This window comes from Elephas maximus, chromosome X, assembly GCF_024166365.1.
Source record: "Elephas maximus indicus isolate mEleMax1 chromosome X, mEleMax1 primary haplotype, whole genome shotgun sequence".
In the NCBI taxonomy this organism is placed as follows: domain Eukaryota; kingdom Metazoa; phylum Chordata; class Mammalia; order Proboscidea; family Elephantidae; genus Elephas; species Elephas maximus.
This window is the reverse complement of record NC_064846.1, coordinates 74,648,644-74,671,675: the sequence shown is the minus strand read 5'-3', so window position 1 is coordinate 74,671,675 and position 23,032 is coordinate 74,648,644.

Sequence of the window (23,032 nt, the reverse complement as noted above, 5' to 3'; positions counted from 1 at the left end):
CTTGACAGGCTGACTGCTGGTCTACCCTCCCCCACTGCCAAATATTACTGCTCCACAATTTTATTTATTTTTTCACTTCATTTTTTCTCTTTTGATTTTTTCTGCTTTTGTTTCTCTCTCTCTTCCTTCACTCACCCACTTAGCTCCGCACATCACATCTTCTACCTTCCCTCCTGATGCAGTCCACCAGACCCTGCCCCTCATTATTGTCCTGCCCCATTCTGTCAGCATCATTTCATGCTGCAAACTACCCATCCCCGACCCTTGCCTCCTGCTAGACCAGCCCTGCTGCACCATAGCAGAGTTATTGGCCCTATGCACCTGGACAATGAGGTAATAATTATCGTGCCCACAGGCAAGCAAGCAACATAACATGCCCAACCCACCTGCCCAGACATAACCAAAGAAAACAAAAAATCAGAATGAAACAAACAAATTTACAATCAACAGATGAAGCATATAATTCCTGAATGTAATGGAGACACCAGACAATAGCAAAACATATTATAAAAATAAATAAATAAACAGGACAAGGTGGGTCCAGAAAACTATGAAAATAAAACACCAGATGACCATCTGGTAGAAGAAAAGGCACTGGAACTACCTGATACGGAATCCAAAACTCCAACATTCAGGGTTTTCCAAGAGATGAAGGAAAATTCAGACAAAAATAAGGGAAACATATACAAAATCATGGAAAATACAGACAAAATCAGTGAAACACAGACGAAGCAATGGAAGAATAAAGGAAAAAAATACAGACACAGAATGTCAAGATAAATAAACAAGTAGAAATCATTAAGCAACAGCAATCAGAAACTCAAAAGATAAGCAAGATTTCAGAAATGGGCAGTGGGAGAGTAGATTTTAGGAGCTAATTTGAAACAATGGAAGACAGGATCAGCGAAATTGAAGATGAATCCTTGGATACCACTTTGTTGAAGGGAAAAGAATGAGGAAAAATGAAGAAACCCTGAGAACAACGTGGGATACAATCAAAAGCAAAAAAAAAAAAAAAAAAAAATTACATGTGATTGGAATGCCAGAACAGGGAGAGAAAATGGAAAACACAGAAAGGATCATTGAGGATTTACTGACAGAAAACTTCCCTAATATCAGGAAAGATGAAAAGGTGTCCATCTGAGAAGCTCAATGAACCCCACATAGGATAGATCCTAGAAGAAAATTACCAAGACATATCATAATCACACTCACTAAAACCAAAGACAAAGGAAGAATCCTGATAGCAGCTCGGGAAATGTGAAAAGTCACATACAAAAGGAAAAGAATAAGACTAATCTCTGAACACTTGGCAGAAACCACGCAAGCAAGAAGGCAATAGGATGGCATTTATAAACCCTTGCGGGCGTGTTGGGGGGGAGGACTGCCAACCAAGAATATTATATCCTGCAAAACTCTCACTCAAATATGATGACCAAATTAGGACATTCCAAGATAAAGAGAAATTAAGGGAATATGTAAAAACCAAATCAAACTTATAAGAATTAGTAAAGGGAGTCCTTTGCTTGGAGAACCAACAACATCAGACAATCAGACAACATCCTGTGTCTAGGACACATGACCTCATCAGCTAGATACCAACCAAAGTAATGAACTTTCAAGGATAAGACAAAACAAATGTATTTACAACAGGGAACCAGAGAGGTCAATCTGTTAATGACAACCACGTCAGAACAATAAAAGAGGGAATAAATGGTGTAGGTACAGAACTTTCAAATAGAGAGAAAGTAAAGCTGATATTAAGTAATAAAAGACTGGTTTAAACTTAGGAAGATGGGATAAATTTCAAGGTCAACATAAAGAAAGTTAACAAACCTACCCATCAAAATAAAAAAGAAAAACATGAAGTCTCAGTAAACACAAAATCTACAAAAACAAAAGAAATGGAAAAAAATCACAAACCCAAGGAATTCAGCCACAGTACAGTAGGAGGTACAAAGAAACCATCAGCACCCCTCCCCCCCAAAAAAAACAAACCACTAGAAAATGACAATAAAGTCAAACCTATTAATAATCACTCTGAATGTAAATGGCTTAAATGCACCCATAAAGAGACAGAGAGTGACAGAATGGATAAAAAAGTGGCACACATCAATACGTTATCTACAAGAGACACACCTTAGAAACAAAGACATAAATATATTAAAAATCAAATGATAGAAAAAATGTATTACACAAACAGCTAGCAAAAAAGAGCAGAAGTGGCAATAATAATCTCAGATAAAATAGACTTTCAAATAAAATCCACCATAAAAGACAAGGAAGGACATTACATAATGATGAAAGGGACAATCCATCATGAAGACATAACCATAATAAGTATCTACATACCCAATCATGAAGCTCCAAAACACTTAAAACAAACTCTAACAGCGAAAAGAGAAATTGACAGTTCCACAGTGATAGTAGGAGATTTCAACACACCACTTTTGGTAAAGGACAGAATAGCTAGAAAGAAACTCTACAAACATACAGAAGCTCTAACGGCCATAATCAACTAACTTGACTTCACAGACATATATCGAACACTCCACTCAACAGCAGCAAAGTATACACTCTTTCCCAACAAGCCAGGAATGTTCTCCAGAATAGACCACATCTTAGGCTACAAAGCAACTCTCAAAAAAAATCCAAAACTTAAGATAACGCCAAGGATCTTCTCTGATAATAACACCATAAAAGTAGAAATTAATAACAGAAAGAGGAAGGAAAAAAGAATCAAATACAGGAAACTGACTAACACCTTGCTTAAAAACCACTGTGCAATAGAAGAAATCAAAGGTGGAATAAAAAAATCCCTAGAATCAAATAAGAATGAAAACACATCTTACCAAAACCTTTGGGACAGAGCAAAGGCAGTGTTTACAGGTCAACTTACAACAACAGACACACACATCAAAAAAGAAGGGACAAAATCAAAATGTTAGCTATACAAGTCAAACAGATAGAAAGAGAACAGAAAATAATCCCATAGCCACCAGAAGAAGGGAAATAATAAAGATCAGATCAGAAATAAATGAAATAGAGAATAGAAAAACAATGGAAGGAATTAAAAAAAAAAAAAAAGGAAAATCTGGTTCTACCCAACAATCAATAAAATCGACAAAACATTGGCCAGATTGACAAAAGAAAAACAGGAGAGGATACAAATAACCCAACTAAGAAATGAAATGGGGAACATTACAACAGACTCAACTGAAATGAAACGGATCATAACAGAGTACTACGCAAAAACTGTACTCCAACAAATTTGAAAACCTAGAGGAAACGGACACATTTCTAGAAAAACACGAACTACCTAAACTAACAGAAATTGAGTCTGAAAATCTGAAAAGACCCAGAACAAGAGAAGAGATTGAAAAGGTAATAACCACCCCCCACCAGAACAAAAAAAAAGCCCTGGCCCAGATGGCTTCACTGGAGAGTTCTATCAAACATTCAGAGAAGAGCTTGCATCAGTACTACTCAACTATTTCAGAACACAGAAATAGAAAGAATACTTTGGAATTCATTCTATGAAGCCAGCATAACCCTGGCATCAAAACCAGAAAATGACACCACAAAAAAAGAAAATTACAGAACAATGCCTCTCATGAGTATAGATGCAAAAATTTTCAATGAAATTCTAGCCAATAGAATTCAGCATAGTATTAAAACAAAACATACACCATGACCAAGTGGGATTCATATCAGGTATGCAAGGATGATTCAAGACTAGAAAATCAGTCAATGTAATCTACCCCATAAATAAAACAAAATAAATGACATGAGCATCTCAATCAAAACAGAAAAGGGATTTTATAAAGTCCAACACACATTTCTGATTAAAAAAACCTCAATAAAATAGGTATATAAATGAAATTCTTCAACATAATAAAGGGCAGCTATACAAAACAAACAGCCAACATCATTCTCAACAGAAAAAGGCTGAAAACATTCCTCCTGAGAAAAGGAACAAGATGAGAATGCCCTTAATCACCACTCCTATTTACCATTGTGCTACAAGTCCAGCTAGAGCAACAAGGCAAGAAAAAGAAGTAAAGGACATACAAATTGGTAAGGAAGAATAAACCTATTCCTATTTTTGGATGATATGATACTTTACATACAGAACCCAAAGGACTCCACAAGAAAACTACTGGAACTAATAGAAAGATCCAGCAGATTGGCAGGATAGAAGATAAACATACAAAAATCAGTTGAATTCTTATACACCAATAAAAAAGTATGAAAAGGAAATCAGTAAAGCAATACCATTTATAATAGCCCCTAAAAAAAAAAACAAAAAACTTAGGAATAAATCTACCAGGGTTGTAAAAGACCTATACAAAGAACACTACAAAACACTACTGCAAGAAACCAAACTAGGCCTACATAAATGTAAAAACATACAGTGGTCATGGATAGGTAGACTCAACATTGTGGAAATGTCAATTCTACCCAAAGTAATCTACAAAAACAATCCAATCTGGATCCAAATTCTTTAGCGAGATAGAAAAACTAATCATTAACTTTATCTGGAAATGAAGGAAGTCCCAGATAAATAAATCACTATTGAAGAAAAAAAATAAATTAGGAGGACTCCCACTACCTGACTTCAGAACCTACTATACAGCTACAGTAGCCACACAGCCTGATACTGATACCACGACAGACACATTGACCAATGGAACAGAATTGAGAATGCAGGTGTAAGTCCATCCACCTACAGTCACCTGATCTTCAACAAAGGCCCAAAGTCCATTAAATGGGGAAAAGAGTCTTTTTTTTAACAAATAGTGCTGGCAAAACGGGATATCCATCTGTAAAAAATGAAAAAGGATCCATACATCAGACCACACACACACACAAAGAGCTAGTCCAAAATGGATCAAAGACCTAAATATAAAACCAAAAATTATGACGATCATAGAAGAAAAAATAGGGTCAATGCCAGAGGTCTTAATACATGGCATAAATAGAATACAAACCATAATTAACAATACACAATCATAAGATAAGGTAGATAATTAGAATCTTCTAAAATATCGAAAGACTTCACCAAAAGAGTACAAAGAGAATTTACAGACTGGGTGTCATGGATTGAATTGTGTCCCACCAAAATATGTGTCAATTTGGTTAGGCCACGATTCCCACTATTGTGTTGTTATCCTCCATTTTGTGATTTTCCTCTGTGTTATAAATCATAATCTCTGCCTGTAGTTAAAGAGGATTAGAGTGGGACGTAACATCCCTGATCCAATGTAAAGGGAATTTCCCTGGGGTGTGGCCTGCACCACCTTTTATCTTATAAGAGATACAAGGAAAAGGAAGCAAGCAGGGAGTTGGGCACCTCATACCACCAAGAAAGCAGCACCAGGAGCAGAGCGCGTCCTTTGGACCTGGGGTGCCCGTGCCTGAGAAGCTCCTCAACCAAGAGATTGATGACAAGGACCTTCCTCCAGAGCCTAACAAATAGAGAAAGACTTCCCTGGAGCTGATACCCTGACCGTGAGAAAATAAATTTCTCCTTGTTAAAACCATCCACTTGTTGTATTTCTGTTATAGCAGCAGTAGATGACTCAGACACTAGAAAAAAAGTTTTGGCTATGGCAAACCCAACAAAGGTCTAATCTCTAAAATCTATAGGAAAATCCAACACTGCTACAGCAAAAAGACAAATAATCCTGTTAAAAAATGGCCAAAAGATATGGACTGACACTTCGCCAAAGAAGACATTCAGGAGGAAATGCTCATGACCATCAGCCATTACAGAAATGCAAATCAAAACTATGATGAGATACCATCTCACTCCAACATTACTGGCATGAATTAAAAAAAAAAAAAAAGAAAATGAATGTTGGAGAGGTTCCAGGGAGCTTGGAACTCTTATGCACTGCTGGTGGGAATGTAAAATGGTACAACCATTTTGGAAAAAGATACGTCCTTTCCTTAAAAAGCTAGAAGAAGAAGAAGAAAAAAAAGCCAAACCCATTGCTGTCGAGTTGATTCTGACTTATACCAACCCTATAGGACAGAATAGAACTGCTCTATAGGGCTTCCAAGGAGCAGATGGTGAATTCGAGCTGCTGACATTTTGGTTAGCAGTCAAGATCTTTCACCACTGCGCCACAAGGTCTCCCCTAGGAATATGCACTAGAGAAATAAGAGCAGTAACACAAATGGAGAAATGCACACCCATGTTCATTCCCGCATTAGTCACAGTAGCAAAAAGATGGAAACAACCTAAGTGCCCATCAACAGATGAATGAATAAACAAACCACAGTACATACACACAATACACAGTGGAATACTACACAACGATAAAGAACCACGATGAGTGTGCAAAACATCTCCCAACATGGATGAACCTGGAGGGGATTATACTGAGTAAAGTAAGTCAGTCACAAAAGAACAAATGCTGTGTGAGAGCACTTATAAAAACTCATGAAAAGATTTACACACAGAAAAACAATCTTTGATGATTGCTAGGGAGTGGAGGAGTGGGGAGGAAGAAACACTAACTAGGCAATAAATAGGAGCCCTGGTGGCACAGTGCTTAAGAGCTAAGGCTACTAACCAAATGTTCAGCAGTTCAAATCCACCAGCCACTCCATGGAAACCCTATGGGGCAGTTTTACTCTGTCATTTAGGGTCGCTATGAGTTGGAATTGACTTGAGGGTGATGGATTTCTTTTTTTGTTTGTTTGTTTTAGACAATAGATAAAGAGTAACTTTGGTGAAGGGTAAGACAGTAGCAATATTGGGAAATCAGCATAACTTGACAAAGGCAAGGTCATGGACACTTCATAGACATATCCAAACTCCCTGAGGTATTGAATTATTTGGCGGAAGGCTGGGGACCATGGTCTAGGGGGACATCTAGTTCAATAGGCATAGCATACTTTATAAAGAAAATTTTCTACATCCTACTTTAGTGAGCAGCATCTGGAATCTTAAAACTTGTGAGTGGCCATCTAAGCTACTGCCCTGGTCCCAATCTGTCTGGAGCAAGGGAGAATGAAGAAAACCAAAGACACAAGGGAAAGATTAGTCCAAAGGTCTAATGGACCACAACTACCACAGCCTCCACCAGACTGAGTCCAGCACAACTAGGTGGTGCCCGGCTACCACCACTGACTGCTCGGACAGGGATCGCAGTAGAGGGTCCCTGGCAGAGCTGGGGAAAAATGTAGAGCAAAATTCTAACTCACAAAAAAAGACCAAACTTAACTGGTCTGACAGAGACTGGAGAAACCCTGAGAGTATGGCCCTCGGACACCCTTTCAGCTTAGTAATGAAGCTACTCCTGAGGCTTACCCTTCAGTCAAAGGCTAGACAGGCCTGTAAAACAAAACAAAACTAAAGGGACGGACCACCCCAGGGGCAAGGACGAGAAGGCAGGAGGGGACAGGGAAACTAGTAACGGGGAACCCAAGGTCAAGAAGGGGAGAGTGTTAACATGTCGTGGGATTGGCAACCGATGTCACAAAACTGTGTATTAATTGTTTAATGAGAAACTAATTTGCTCTGTGAACCTTCATCTAAAGTACAATTTAAAAAAAAGTCAAATACACCTTCAATTTATAAGCCTTGAACTTGGGAAAATTATTTTATTATTGATTAAAATCAGTGAGACAGGATGGGAACCAGATTTTGTAGGGAAGATAACTACTTCAATTTTTGTTAAAATGAGTTTAAGATTATGAACACAAGCAGAAATATCAAGTGAACAATTTAAAGTACATTGTTAGAGCCTGGTAGAGATGTTAAAAGTGGAGTTTAGGTCAGACTATGAACTTTCTGGATAGCCACCCCGTCTAATTTATTTCAAAGGTAAATAAGTACAAGATCCTACCACAGAATCTGGCGCCAACATAATAGGCTCTAAATAAATATTTGCTGAATGAATGCTTAATATACAAGCTCTTATATAGATAAATAGGAATAGATAAGCAGTCTGAGGAAAGCATAGAAGACAAAATGAACTTTACCAAGAGCCTAAATTTAAGATGAAAAACAGAAATCAATGAGGAAGACAGAAATGTATCCGTAAAAGAGAAAAGAGGAGAATCAGTGTTATATTATATCATGATGTCTAAAGATTGAGGAGTATGTGGAAGCTCTACAATTACTTCTAGTAATTGTACTAGAACTTTTCCCCCAAAGATCTTCATCACTCTTATTTCAACTAAATTGTTTTCCAGATGGGATCTTATCCAAAGTCAACTGGGTCTTCTCCCACTCACCTTGAAGAGTTATATGGGGGGTAGCTGGCTCATTCCTTGTCTGCCAGTGTCACTCTTAGATCGTCTGTGTTCAATTTCTTGCAACATCACTCAAAAAATTATCTTCTTGTGACAGTCGTGTTGTTTACTTATACTGCAGTACACCTTCTCTAGCCTCATCACTTTTTTTATGCTGAATTCTTTTTTTTTTTAAATAGTGCTTCAAGTGAAAGTTTACAGTTCAAGTTAGTTTCTCATACAAAAACTTATACACACAATTTTATGTGACCCTAGTTGCTCTCCCTGTACTGTGACAGCAGACACTTCCCTTCCACCCCAGGTTTCCCATGTCCATTCAACCAGGTCTTGCCCCTTTCTGCCTGCTCATCTTGCCTCCAGACAGAAGCTTCCCATTTAATCTCATTTATCTACTTAAGAAGTACACTCTTCAAGACTATCATTTTATGTCTTATAATCCAGTCTAATCTTTGAAGAGTTGGCTTCAGGAATGGTTTTAATTTTGAGCTAACAGAGAGTCCAGAGATCATGACCTCTGAGGTCCCTCCAGTCTCAGTCAGACCATTAAGTCTGGTCTTTTTATTAAGTGAATTTGAGTTCTGCACCCCACTTTTCTCCTGCTCCATCAGGGACTCTCTGTTGTATTCCCTGCCTGGGCAGTCATTTGTGGTAGCTGGGCACCATCTAGTTCTGGTCTCAGGCTGATGGAGTCTCTGGTTTATGTGGCCTTTTCTGTCTCTGGGCTAATATTTTCTTTGTGTTTTTGGTGTTCTTCATTCTCCTTTGGTCCAGGTGAGTTGGGACCAATTAATGCATCTTAGATGACCAGTTGCTAGCTTTTAAGACCCTGGAAGCCACTCACCAAAGTGGGATGCAGAAAGTTTTCTTAATAAACTTTGTTATGCCAATTGACCTAGATGTCCCCTGAAAAAATGGTCCCCAGACACCCACCGCTGCTACTCCCCCCCCAAAGTGTGTGGTTGTATTCAGGAAACTTCTTAGCTTTTGGTTTAGTCCAGTTGTGCAGATTTCCCCTGTATTGTGTGTTGTCCTTCCCTTCACCTAAGATAATTCTTACCTACTATCTTTTTTTTTTTTTATCTAGTTAGTGAATACTCCTCTCCCTCCCTCCCCACTCACGTAACCATTAAAGAAAGTTTCCTTCTGTGTTTAAAACTTTTCTTGAGTTCTTATAATAGTGGTCAGTATTTGTCCTTTTGTGACTAATTTCACTCAGTATAACACCTTCCAGATTCATCCATATTGTGAGATGTTTTGTGGATTCAACCTTGTTCTTTATTATTGTGTAGTATTACGTTGTGTGAACATATCATAATTTGTTTATCCATTCTTCTGTTAATGGTCTCCTAGGTTGTTTACATCTTTTTGCTATTGCGAACAGTGCTGCAATGAACATGGGTGTGCATATATCTATTCATGTGATGGCTCTTATTTCTCTAGGGTATATTCCAAAGAGTGGGATTGCTGGATCATATGGTACTTCTATTTCTAGTGTTTTAAGGAAGTGCCAAATTGATTTCCAAAGTGGTTGTACCATTTTACATTCCCACCAGCAGTGTATAAGTGTTCCAGTCTCTCCACAACCTCTCCAACATTTAATATTTTGTGTTTTTTGGATTAATATCAACCTTGTTGGAGTGAGAAGGAATCTCACTGCAGTTTTGATTTGCATTTCTCTAATGGCTAAGGATCATGAGCATTTATTTCCTCATGTATCTGCTAGCCACCTGAATATGTTCTTTGGTGGAGTATCTGTACAAATCCTTTGTCCATTTTTGTAATTGGGTTATTTGTCTTTTTGTTGTTGAGGTTTTGCACATTCATGTAGATTTTAGAGATCAGACGCTGATCGGAAATGTCATAGCTAAAAACTTTTTCCCAGTCTGTAGGTAATATTTTACTTTTTTGGTGTTTAGACTTCCTATACATGAGCAAGGTAAATATTTTTCCACTTATGTAGGTCTATTTTGGTTTCTTGCAGTAGTATCTTGTAGTTTTCTTTGTATAGCTCCCTTAAGACTCTGGTTAGATTTATTTCTAAGTATTTTATCTTCTTCGGGGCTATTGTAAATCCTATTGATTTGGTGATTTCCTCTTCAAAGTTCTCTTTGTTGGTGTAGAGGAATCCAACTGATTTTTGTATGTTGATCTTGTGTCCTGATACTTTGCTGAACTTTTCTATCAGTTCCAGTAGTTTTCTTTCGGGTTTTCTGTGTATAAGATCATGTCATCTGCAAATAGAGATAATTTTACTTCTTCCTTACCAATCTAGTCCTTTATTTCTTTTTCTAGCCTAATTGCCCTGGCTAGGACCTCCAGCACAATGTTGAATAAGAGTGTGATAAAAGGCATCCTTGTCTGGTTCCCATTCTCGAGGGGAATGCTTTCAACTCTCTCCATTTAGGATGATGTTAGCTGTTGAGTTTTAGTTTCATTGTGTCAGTAGGCAGCCTATAGATGGATTGTGTTTTTTTATCCATTCTGCTTCTCTCTGTCTCTTTGTTGGTGCGTTTAGTCCATTTATATTCAGCATAGTTATTGATAGGTATGACCTTAGTAATGTCATTTTAATGTATTTTTTTGTGTGTGTTGTTGACAGTTCCTTTGTTCCACTTAATTTTCTGTGTTGAGTTGTTTTTCTTTCGGTATTTTCTTTTCATTGTTATTGTGTTTGCTGAGTCTTTATGTTTTTCTTGTTTTTTATTTTGGTGTGTAGGATTGTTAGTTTTCTTTTGTGATTACCTTAATGTTTACTACTATTTTTGTAAGCTTAAACCAATCTTTTATTTCTTTATATCACCTTGACTTCCTCTCCATATGAAAGATCTATGACTACGTTAGTTAGTGCCTCTTTTTTGTTTTAATATTGTCATCTTTTACATATTGACATCTCTTTTTCTCTATTTTCAGTGTTTTAGCTTTGATTTATTTGTGACTTCTGTATCTGGGTTGATATCCAGTTGTTCTGTCTTGTGTTCTAGTCTTGGGTTCTTATCTGATGTTATTGATTTTCTAGCCAGAGGACTCCTTTTAGTAATTCTTGTAATTTTGGTTTGTTTTTTATAAATTCCCTAAACTTTTGTTTATCTGGAAACACCCTAATTTCACCATCATATTTGAGAGACAGTTTTGCTGGATATATAATTCTTCCCTGGTAATTTTTTTTTTACCCTTTATTGTATATGTCATCCCATTGCCTAATTGCCTGCATGGTTTCTGCTGAGTAGTCTGAGCTTAGTCTTATTGACTTGCCTTTGTAGGTGACTTTGTTTATCCCTAAACCAAACCAAAACCAAACCCAGTGCCATCGAGTTGATTCCGACTCATAGCGACCCTATAGGACAGAGTAGGACTGCCCCACAGAGTTTCCAAGGAGTGCCTGGTGGATTCAAACTGCCAGTCTTTTTGGTTAGCAGCCATAGCATGTAATCACCACGCCACCAGGGTTTCCTAGCCACTCTTAAAATTCTCTCTTCATCTTTGGTTTTGGCAAGTTTGATTATAATATGTCTTGGTGACTTTCTTTTGGGATCTATCTTGTGTGGGTTTTGATGAGCTTCTTGGATAGATGCCGTCTCATCTTTCAGGATATCAGGGAAGTTTTCTGCCAACAAATCTTCAATAATTTTCTTTATTATCTGTCATTTCCCCCCCCCCCCCGCCCCGTTCTGGTACTCCAGTCACTCGTAGGTTATTCCTCTTGATAGAGTTCCACATAATTCTTCAGGTTTCTTCATTTTTTCAAATTCTTTTATCTTATTTTTCCTCAAATAAGTTGGTGTCAAGTGCTTTATCTTCAATCTCACTAATTCTAACTTCCATTTACTCAATTCTGCTTCTATGACTTTCTCTTGAATTGTCTAATTCTGAAATTTTATTGTTAATCTTTTGCATTTCTGTTTGCTGTCTCTCTATGGATTCTTGCAGCCTGTTAAATTTGTCATTATGCTCTTGTATAATCTTCCTGAGTTCCTCTATTGCCTTGTCTGTGTGTTCCTTGGCTTGGTCTGTGTATTGCCTGATCTCCTTCCTGATCTCTTTAAGAGATTTGTATATTAATCTTTTAAATTCTACCTCCAGGAATTTAAAGAACTTATCCTCCTCCTGAAGATTTCTTGATTCTTTGTTTTGGGCACTTGCTGAAGCAATCATGGTCTGCCTTTTTATGTGATTTGATATTGACTGCTATGTCAGAGCCATCAATAAGTTAGCTAGCTGCTAGTTTGGGCTAGTTTGATTATTGGCACCTTTGAAGCTCTTGCATCCTGTCACTAGGTGGTTAGAGCTGCTACTAGGTATGTGAGCCCAGAGGTCTATTTACTTTTCTTGTATGGCTTCTGCTCAGGTGTTCAGGTAGTAAGTCACTAAGCATGTGGTGCAGGCTCTCACCTGAAGTCCTAAATGGGCAGGGATGATCTGAATAAGCACAGGTATCTGGCTGCAGTAGGGGGTCATAAGCTGACCAAGGCAGCGGGATGACAGCTATGCATGAGTGTCTGAGAGAAAAGTATATCCCTGTTCCCTAGTGCACATAGATGGGTGGATTTTGCAGCTGGACTATGGGTACCCAATGCTGTTGGCTATAAGGACCAGAAGGCACCATGTATTCTTGGACCCCTCTCAGGAGTGCCTAGGTGGCATGGGTTGAGACACCAGTCCTTAGGCCCTCGAATGTGGGTAGGTGAGGGCCCTGCTTAATGGGCAGAGTGGTATCAAATGTCACAAACCTACCACTCCACCTTTTAGCTGACACAGTTGAAATCAGGCTTCAGGTATATACCCTGTTGTGCTGTGCTAATGAGGGCCTATACTGTTGAAATGGGCTCACACAGGTCTATGCAGGAGTGAAATGCTTTCAAAGTCCATGGGCCCCTTATGCCAGTGAATAGGCAAAGGAACTGTGCTGTCCCTAAGCTGGTAGATTATTTTTTCCAGTTTGTTAATTTGTTTCCTTTCCAAAGATGGGAGAATGGCCTCAGAGCACACAACAGGTCCTACTTCTAGCCCAGAGGACTTAGCTATCACTGAAGCTGGCCTGGACCCATGCAAAGCAGGGAGGGGGCAGGTAAATGGGAGAGAGGTTCTATTTTTTGATCTGTGCAGTAGGTTAGATGCATGTACTCAACTTCTGCCAGCTGAGCACCTCTTCTAGCTGATTCTGGAGGGTTGAGCAGACTCTCTGCCACACAGTCTTTCCCGATGTGGAAAACACGTCCTGAGCACCACTGCTTGCCTCACTGTGCACTCCAGCCAATCCAGCCTGCAGGTTGCCAGTTCCTGCAGGGTCAGGCCTGGCAACTCCTGCTTCTTCTGAACCATCTCTCTCTCCCCCTGCCACTTAGTCCAGTTCCTCAACTTTGCCTTTGATATTCAGGGTTCCTAGATTGTCATATATAATCAATTCACTTGTTTTTTCTTGTCTTTGTTGTAAGATGGACCACAGGATATATCTGACTACTCTGCCATCTTGACCCTGCCTCTCCTATGTTGAATTCTTAAGACAAATATCTTCCTTAAAGTTTTATCCACCTGGAATAAATAACTCCTCTTTTCTCAATTCCTTGCTCTGATACAAAATGATTTTTACTTCTATATGGGTGATTATTTGTGCCACCAAATTTATAGATTTGCATCTCAGTTCTGGTTGACTTGATCACTACACTTTTCTTTTTTTCTTTTTTTAATTCACTGGCATGGCCACAACTATATTCTTTAGGACTCTTTCCCTGTAGGAGTTCAACCTCTTTACCTTCAGCCTGTCTTTATTTATTCACACATATAGGAAATGCTTTTTGTAGTCAATGTTACTTCTGTCCCCTTAACCTTCCTTATGCTAAAAAGTCTGTCTCTTGTTCTGCTTTCAATTGCCTTACTAACAGTTTTATTCTGCTTTCACTGTGTTATGATGCAATAACTGACAGATCACAATTTTTAGTTTCATCTCCCCCCCCCAAAAAAAAATTTATTTCTTGCTCACATTACCTGTTGACTTGGGGCTGGCTTCACCTTTGTTCAATACATCTTCTTCACTGTGGGATCAAAGCTGAGGAAGCAGCCCTTAAATGTAACATGATGTTCTTATGGCAGAGGGAAAAGAGCAGTTGTGAAACTACTTGAAGATTCTTAAACAGCTTCTGCTCAGAAGCTTTACCTAACATTTTCTTTTTCAGTAAATACTATGATGCTGCCACATCCAACAACCTGGACTCCAAAACTGAATACTCACCACTGTTGGCAATCCTTATTGTGATTCCTTGGATGTTGAACACCACTTGAGAAAGTCATAAAACCATGATATTTTGGTCCACCTTATCTATAAGAAAGTTAGCTTATCTATCCTGAGCATTCTTTTCTGGTTAGCGTATTTCTATAAAATTTCTTATTTTATACATTACCCTCTTACTATCTTAAAAAAAAAAAAAAATTTTTTTTTTTTTGCCAAATATTTTCTATATCCCTTAAACTTCGATTCTCATTCTTTGTCCCTTCATTTTAGCAGATGACTTTGACTATTCTGCAGATTTTCTTCAATATGAGTATTTGTACTTTCTTGCCACCTTGATTTTATTTGAAATTTATTTTATATCCTGTCTTTCATCTTTCAGTATTCAGATCATGGGTTACTCGATGAATGACCCCACTTCATTAGTGTCTTTGAATATATATGAAATTTAGAATCTAACAGACTTAGATTTTAACTATGATTATCCTCATATAGGAAACCTGGTGGCGTAGTGGTTAAGTGATATGGCTGCTAACGAAAGGGTTGGCAGTTCAAATCCACCAGGTGCTCCTTGGAAATTCTATGGGGCAGTTCTACTCTGTCCTATAGGATTGCTATGAGTCAGAATTGACTCGACAGCACTGGGTTTTTGGTTTATCCTTGTATGAGGAGAGTAAAATAAAGAAATATTAATATGTACTTCGTAGGGGTGTTTTGAGGATTAAATGAGGTGGTACATACAAGAAACTAACATATTACAGATAATCATTGCATTTAGTTTTATGCCCTTTTTTCTGCTCTCTTTTCCCAAATCCATTTAAATCTACCGCTTTGTCTTTCTCACTAGATTGCGAGGTAACTGAGAATAGTGTGTCTGTACATCTGATGGATTTATACAAGTCCTGAGACCTAGGAGGCATTCAGTAAGTCTATGTTGAATGTATGACTAAATGAATAATTGATAGCTGTTTTAATTTCTAAGGTGAAACTCTTTTCCTTTTCTTCATCTTCTTAGAATTTAATTGCAGTGTAATTAATTATTTAATTGGCCCTCCTAGCCAAGGTCTTTGTGACTCACACACAGTGATTGAGTCAGACTATGCAAATAAAGTATACAGAATCTGTGATGGTTGGGGTTATGGGTCAACTTGGCTAGGCCATGATTCCCAATATTATATGGTTGTCCTCCATTTTATGTCTTGTGGATCCTGACCTCTACATGTTGTTGAGGTAGAGTTGGTGTGGAGTGTGTCTTGGGTCCTTGACTCCCAGCCTCAGAGGGGACAGGACTCAAGTCCCGCCCTTACTCAAGTTAAATCCTTCACTGGGGTATGGCCTGCATCTAAGATATATGTCTGGGTGTCCTGGCAAGGCTCTCTTTCTGCATCTGGATCCTGCCCCTGGTTCATGATCAGTTGACCTCCAGTCCTTGGGACTTGAGCAAGAGGTCTGCCATCTGACCTGCCAGTGCTGGGATTCGCAGGCCTCCACAGCCCTGTGGGCTGGTGGCATATCATGTGAACTGATTTCCCAGCTTATGCAGTCTTGTGAGCCAGCAGCCTGTGGTTCGAACTGATGGTTTGGGTTTGTTAGTCCCTGAAGCCATGTGGGTTGGGAGAAGCCCATGACCGACCCATGGATTTGTAACTTGTCAGCCTCCACAAATGCATGAGCCATTTCCTTTTCACAGTTAGTGAGTTCTGTGAGGCATTGCAGTGAACTAGGGAACCCAAAGATAGGAGGGAGAGTACAAGAGGAGGGGGAGTAGTTGATGTTAGAGATGATGGAGTGGTATGGCAGTTTGTAAAAGTTGGGCAGTTGGGACATCTTTAATCTCTGCCTCACAGGAACCAGCTTTGTGCTGATCCTTATAAAATAAATTATCCATTTGGTAATCTATAAATATCTTTCTGTCTTTTACATCTTCAATAATATCTTTGTACCTGGATATTATCTTTAACCTATATGCTTTATTGTTTGCAAAAATAGCTGCAATTCTCCACCAGTTCCCATACCCTATGCAATGTGACTCTCCAGATCTTTCAATGTCTATTGCATCTAAGGTATGTGTGTAGATGCCCTGGCCAGTGGATACCAGAATCAACAGGTCAGATGGCAGACCTTTAGTTCAAGTCTCAGAGGTCAATTGATCACAAACAAGATGAAGGATCCAGATGCAGAGAAAGAGAGCCCTGTCAGGGCATCTACACACATACCTTATATGCAGGATCCTTAGATGCTTTTTTTTTTTTTTTTAGATGCAGTCTATTTACTCACTCTTTGAATCTTAGTGACTTGCTTTGGCAAAAAGTATACAGTAAAAGTGCCCGTGTTTCCATTTTGAACCTACACCTCCAAGTGCCTTGTGAATTCTACTTGCTTTCTGCTACCCTAACCAGCAGCCATGAGAACAACCCTGGATCTAGACTGCTGGATGATAAGAAATGCATAACCTTCCCCTTGCTGCCCTAACCAACAGCCAGCCAACTGACAGACATGAGAATGAGGGCATTCTAGACCAGCCAGCTCCTGATGACTCACCAACTGATTCACATTTTACCTGTTCATAAAATTTGACACTGTTTAAAAAGTACAAATCACGGTAAAATCCACAAGGTTGGGGAAGTGAGGAAAACAAGAATTCTCGTATACTTCTGCCAGAGTCTAAATTCTTTAAATAAATTGCCTTATTTGATCCTTGCAATCACATTCTGATTTAAGCATACTTTGTTTCCTTTAATAGGTAAACTGAATTTTGAAGAGATTGAGCAGTTTTCCCGAGGTCTTATAGCTAGTATAAGGTAAGCCTAACTCTGCTAATATATCAGGAACCCTCCTACTAAGAAGAAAGGTAAACAGTCACTGATAAATTGTTTCTCTACAATATCCTACGAAAATAAGTAATACAGGATTATGCAAAAAAAGATTGTTCTGATTAAGCACTAACGGGAAGTGCAATGTTATTCTAATAGCAGATAGTTAAAATTAAGTTTAAAAAAATAGTGGTAAAATTTCCATTTTAAGATCTTGTGCGAGCAAATTTCCTTTATCTCGTGTTAACATTTACGTATCTATATCTAATAGTTTTGTAACTTTATTTTTATGCTGCATCGTTAATTAACATAGTATAACCATAACTCTTGCTTTTTTCAATCATAAGGTTAGATTTTTTTTTACGCATCAAAATTATATTGACCAATTCATGAAAATACAATGGGAATGTTGACTATTGCCTTTTTTGGGACACTCAGCCATCTACAAGTGGAATAGTTATTAAGGACCATGTGGCAGGGCTATTATCTATATAGCCATTTCTCAATATACTGAATGAGAATAGCTCATAGTTGCTACAATGTTTTCCTGGTTATAAAATGTTAAAAATCATTCTTCATGCCAATGTATTGCTTATTCGCGTATACTTTAATTACAGGACAAATCGCTTCCTAATCTTTGAAGTACAGGAAAAACTATATAAAAATTAATGCCTCTAAATTGTTAGCAAATATCACTATAAGTGGCCAATGTAAAGGTGCAGTTTCAGTTTAATATAGTGGAAGAGGACTGGTTATAGATTCATCAATAAGTTGTCAAAAGCCAGAGATTAAAAAGTCTTGCCTTTCTTTTTACAGATGAGGTACCTGAAGTAAGGGGACATAGCTTAATAAAAGTACACAGTCTTGAGTTACAGTCTTAGATTTCTAGGCTAATACTCTTTCCAGCAAGTCATACTATAAAAATGGTGGCAATAGAAATAGGATGAGGATAAGGATATAATGCGGTGGATTAAAAAGAGAATTAACCTAGAACCCAGAAGGCCTATGGAAGCTCCACAGCATACTTACTCTGTGTCCTTAGCAAGTTACTTTTTTCCTTTCCTGGTTTTTACTTCATGCTGTATAAAATGGGGAGCTTGTCCAAGATAATCTTTCAGATTCCTTCCAATTCTGACATACCATGTACTCTGAGTAGCCACTTACCCCCATTCCTCCTTAAAGGTCTCAGCTGAATATCCCAAGGGGTGTTGTATTCTACAATCCTACAGGACTTTCTGTTTTACCATTCATTAATCCAGTATTTGTCATTTACTGCTTTTTATTGTTGTTATCATTCAACTACATCTCCTTATAAAAGTCAGAGCATTTTGATTCAGCCTTAGATTATGAATTACTGGAGGGAAGGTGCTGTACTTAATTCAAGTTTCTATCCCCAGGGATTAGTATATAGTAGGTGCTCAAGGAACATTTGATGAACCTGTGAGTATCCCCTGCACATAACACATTTGCCTTCTCTCATTATGGAATGAATAAATGGCTTGCAATCATGATATAATTAATTATAATAGAGATAATAATGATAATGCATTGAGTTCTTCCAGTGGGTGAGACACTTTGTTAAATACTTTACATATATTATCTCATATAATCCACACAACACTCCTTTATGACGACAATACTATTATATCCTTTTTACACAAGAAATTAAGCTTAAAAGATCTTGAGACTACAGTCAATGCATGGTAGAAACAGAATTTGATCCAATACTGTGAATTCAGATCATACTGATGGTAAAAAAAAAATCCTGAGTTAAATCTATATCTACTCTATAAAAAAAAGTATGCTGAATTATCCCAAATACTGATATTAATGGTTTTATTTCTTAGTAGTACGGAAGTGGTATCTTACGCTAATATTCCCCATAGCCACATGTATACAATCAGTTATGCATTCATCCAGCAAACATTTGTTACCTACTCCATGCCAGAATGGAAACTGACTTTATCTGACTCTATAAAGCTATGGTTTTGTTATTCTAAGTGATTATTACTTATGTTAAAGGCTTAAAGATATCTCTGTGAAATTCAGAAAGATGGCATTAAGTTTTCAGACTGTGACCCAATGTCAAATTTTCTCTCTGGCTATAATATTTTTAGGTAAGTACCCAATATGATTTCTGAATCTTGAGAAACACTAAAAATAGCCCCTAAGTTATTATTATGTAAGACATAGAGCTTTGCAATTTATTCTTGTGTGCTTCAATGCACATAGAAAAATCAACAAAGAATTTCAATTCAATTAAAATATGTATTTGAAGTGCTGGAATAAAATCAACATTATTCAGTAGAAAAACTCCAAAGTACAACACTTATCCTATTTAGAGCCATTATACTTTATAGTAGGACATTTTGCCCCATACTTGGCATTAAAAGAATGTTAAGAAAATATTTTGTGTCTTGAGTACTCTTTGAGTTTATTTCCTGGGACACCATAGTCTCTCTTTCTGTATTAGGTCCTTTCTTATTTTTGTCAGCTTGGTAGCCTGGGGTTTGTTGAGTGGGCATTCCTCAGCATTTCATGACCTCCCATAGTTTTCATGTTCTTTCTTAGGGCTCCCTGAAAACAAAACAAAAATACTTTCTTTCTTTTAATAATATAGTGTAGAATATTCCCAACTGTATAAAATAAACAAAAACTTTGCAATTTCTTTTTGGTAGAGAGAAGTGAATTATATTTTCTAATACAGCATTGGTTTGCAACAAGTACAAAATGAATAACAAAATAAATTAGACCAACAGGGGGAAAAAAAAGCTACAAACATGAATTCGATCAATGTAAAGGGCAAACATATAGTGAAAGCAAAAATATATTCATAGTTTTGCACCAAAGAAATTTTGGGGGGTTTATTTTATATGGTGTTGGATAAAGCATATGGTGTTAACTATTTTGAATTTTGATGGAGTTTTCATAATGTTTAAAATCTTAACCTCTTAAACTTTTTCATGAGAGCTTTGCTCAGATGGCAACTCCATCAGAGGTTCTAAAAAGTATTTTTAGACAAAATATTAAAGTATTTCTGCCTTTTAATCAATAGTTATGAGAATCACGTTTGCTTTATAGGAGTATATTAGTGGAGGTACAGCTACAATTTTCAAAGAGGTCCTGTGAGATGCTGCTTATTTTATTAAAAAATACAATAATCTTTTGGTAAATAGTTTTTGGAAATGCTGCAAATTATATCTTACTCACAGTGTACTTTGACATATTAGGGACTCTGAGAACTTCTTCAGTAATGAAAGTTCTTTCATTTGATAATGTAGAATTCTCAGTCTTATTTGATCATGGAACCATTTTTATTAAGTTCTATCCCAAAGAGCTAGTGGTCCAGTTTGAGAAGCACCATAAGTGATTACATTGATAAACAATTTTCTTTTAAGAGATTACAAAAAGTGGATAGAATGAGGCAAGCAATGAAATGAATGTCCTGCGATAAACATCTTGAAAAATCCTGGTTTAGATCAGAAGCAACAAGAATATAAGTTGAATATATAATCTTTCCTTCATTGGAGAATTTGATGGTTGTGAAGAGTATATTGAGTCAATAAATAACATTTACAAACTTGATCTAGCTCAAGTTAACGAGTTGTGGGAGCTAAGAAAATTTATAGTTTCCTAACTGATCTCAACCAACACTTATAAAGATGAAAATGGTGCAGTTTATCTCTCTCATCAAAAAGATATGTACAGTTCCATCTGTTAACTTCCTAGTTCCACAGGCTCTAAGAGTCTAAGAGAAGAGAAGAGAGATGAAGGATGTTTCAAAACAGGAATTAAGCATAAAAATAGTAAGGCGAGAGAAGAGTAAGATTAGAAGTAAAAAAGGAAAGTAGAAAAGTATCACCGACATGATTAAAAGCTATGATATGCACTCTAGAGTAAGTATACTGCAAACTTAATTGTGTACAAAGATTTTTGAAAATTCCCACTTATTCCTGTCTTGTTAACCATTTAGTCACTTTATTTTTCAGTTTGAATATAAACCCTCCTCCCAACACACAGAAACATGTACGCCTACCTTTGTGGCAATCCGAAGTACTAAAACTACTGAACAAAAGAATTGCTATAGAGGATTCTAGCGAATGGACTGATTCTAAATCTATATGAAAATTAATACTCTTACTTAAGAGTGTTTCTCTAACTTCACCTTTTTCTGCCACTAAATATAGTCCAGGGGAAAATAACTGAGTGAGGACATATAACTTGATAGACTGATATACTTGTCTCTTTCATACACACAACAGGATGGTTTTTGTAGCCTTAATCAGTGTGTGAATTGGATGATATCTCATGAAAACATATATTGCTTTAAAATATCTTGAATAGCAGAAGATAAAAATGTAAGTAAGTTAAGAGATAAAATAAGTGGCAGCTGACTAACACTTTGGAACAAGTTAAAAAAAAAAAAAAAAGATCTTACCAGGTGACTAGATAAGAGAGTGTTCAAAAGAAGAAAAGATTACAAAGATTTCAGATCTGGGTGGGATGGGAGAATAAACTGAGAAAAATAGGAAGAAATACATTAATGGATTATTGCACCCAAGATAACTATTCATAAGTAAGACAGTGATGTTATTAAAATGCTAATATCTCATTTTTATATAAACATTGTATTGAAATTATAAGAGGTGTTCCTATTTCTACACTAGATATTGACTAAGTTATGAATAGAATACTTCAGAATGATTGTCCTGGTCATCTAGTGCTGCTGTAACAAAAATGCCACAAGTAAATGGCTTCAACAAAGAGAAACTTATTCTCTTGCTGTCTCGTAGGCTACAAGTCCAAATTTAGGGTGTCAGCTCCAGGGTAGGCTTTCTCTGTCAGCTCTGGAGGAAGGCCCTTGTCATCAGTCTTCTTCTGGTATGGGAGCTTCTCCACGGAGCAACCCCGGGTCCAAACGATGTGCTCTGCTCCCGGCGCTGCTTCTTGGTGATTATGAGGTCCCCATGTCTCTCTGCTTGCTTCTCTCTTTTATATCTCAAAAAAGATTGACTTAAGACACTATCTAATCTTGTAGACCTCATCAATATAACTGTGCCTAATCTATCTTATTACATCATAGTTATAGAATTGACAACATATAGAAAAATTACATAAAATGGTGAACAATCATACAATACTGGGAATCAGGACCTAGCCAAGTTGACAGGTATTTTGGGGGGACACAATTCAATCCATGACAATGATGATGAACTTATTATATGTCTTCGTGACAATCACAGAAAAGAAGATTAAGGCAAAGTTTTTATATCCAATACTTAATGCAATGCAAATGTTTTATTAGTAATAACTGATGTATTTAGTCATATTGCAAGAATTTTAGGAGAGAAGGGAAATGTAGCTATGAAAGAATTTTAGCCTTGAGTTTCTGACATGTCTTCTGCATTGATTATACACAAAGACCACACACACACACACACGTATATCTGTATATATAACCCAGTGCCGTCAAGTCGATTCCGACTCACAGTGATCCTATAGGACAGAGTAGAACTGCCCCATAGAGTTTCCAAGGAGAATAGATATATATAAAACAAAGTCATCATCTTCCAAAAATGTCACTGAAAATAGTAAATACATTAAAGGACACAATTAAAGTATAAGAAGCAAATATTTTCATTGAGAACCTATACAGCAGATAAATTACATATGCTGTTCTGTTATTTTCCCCAATGACTTCATTAGGTAGGTATTATCCCCATTTTAT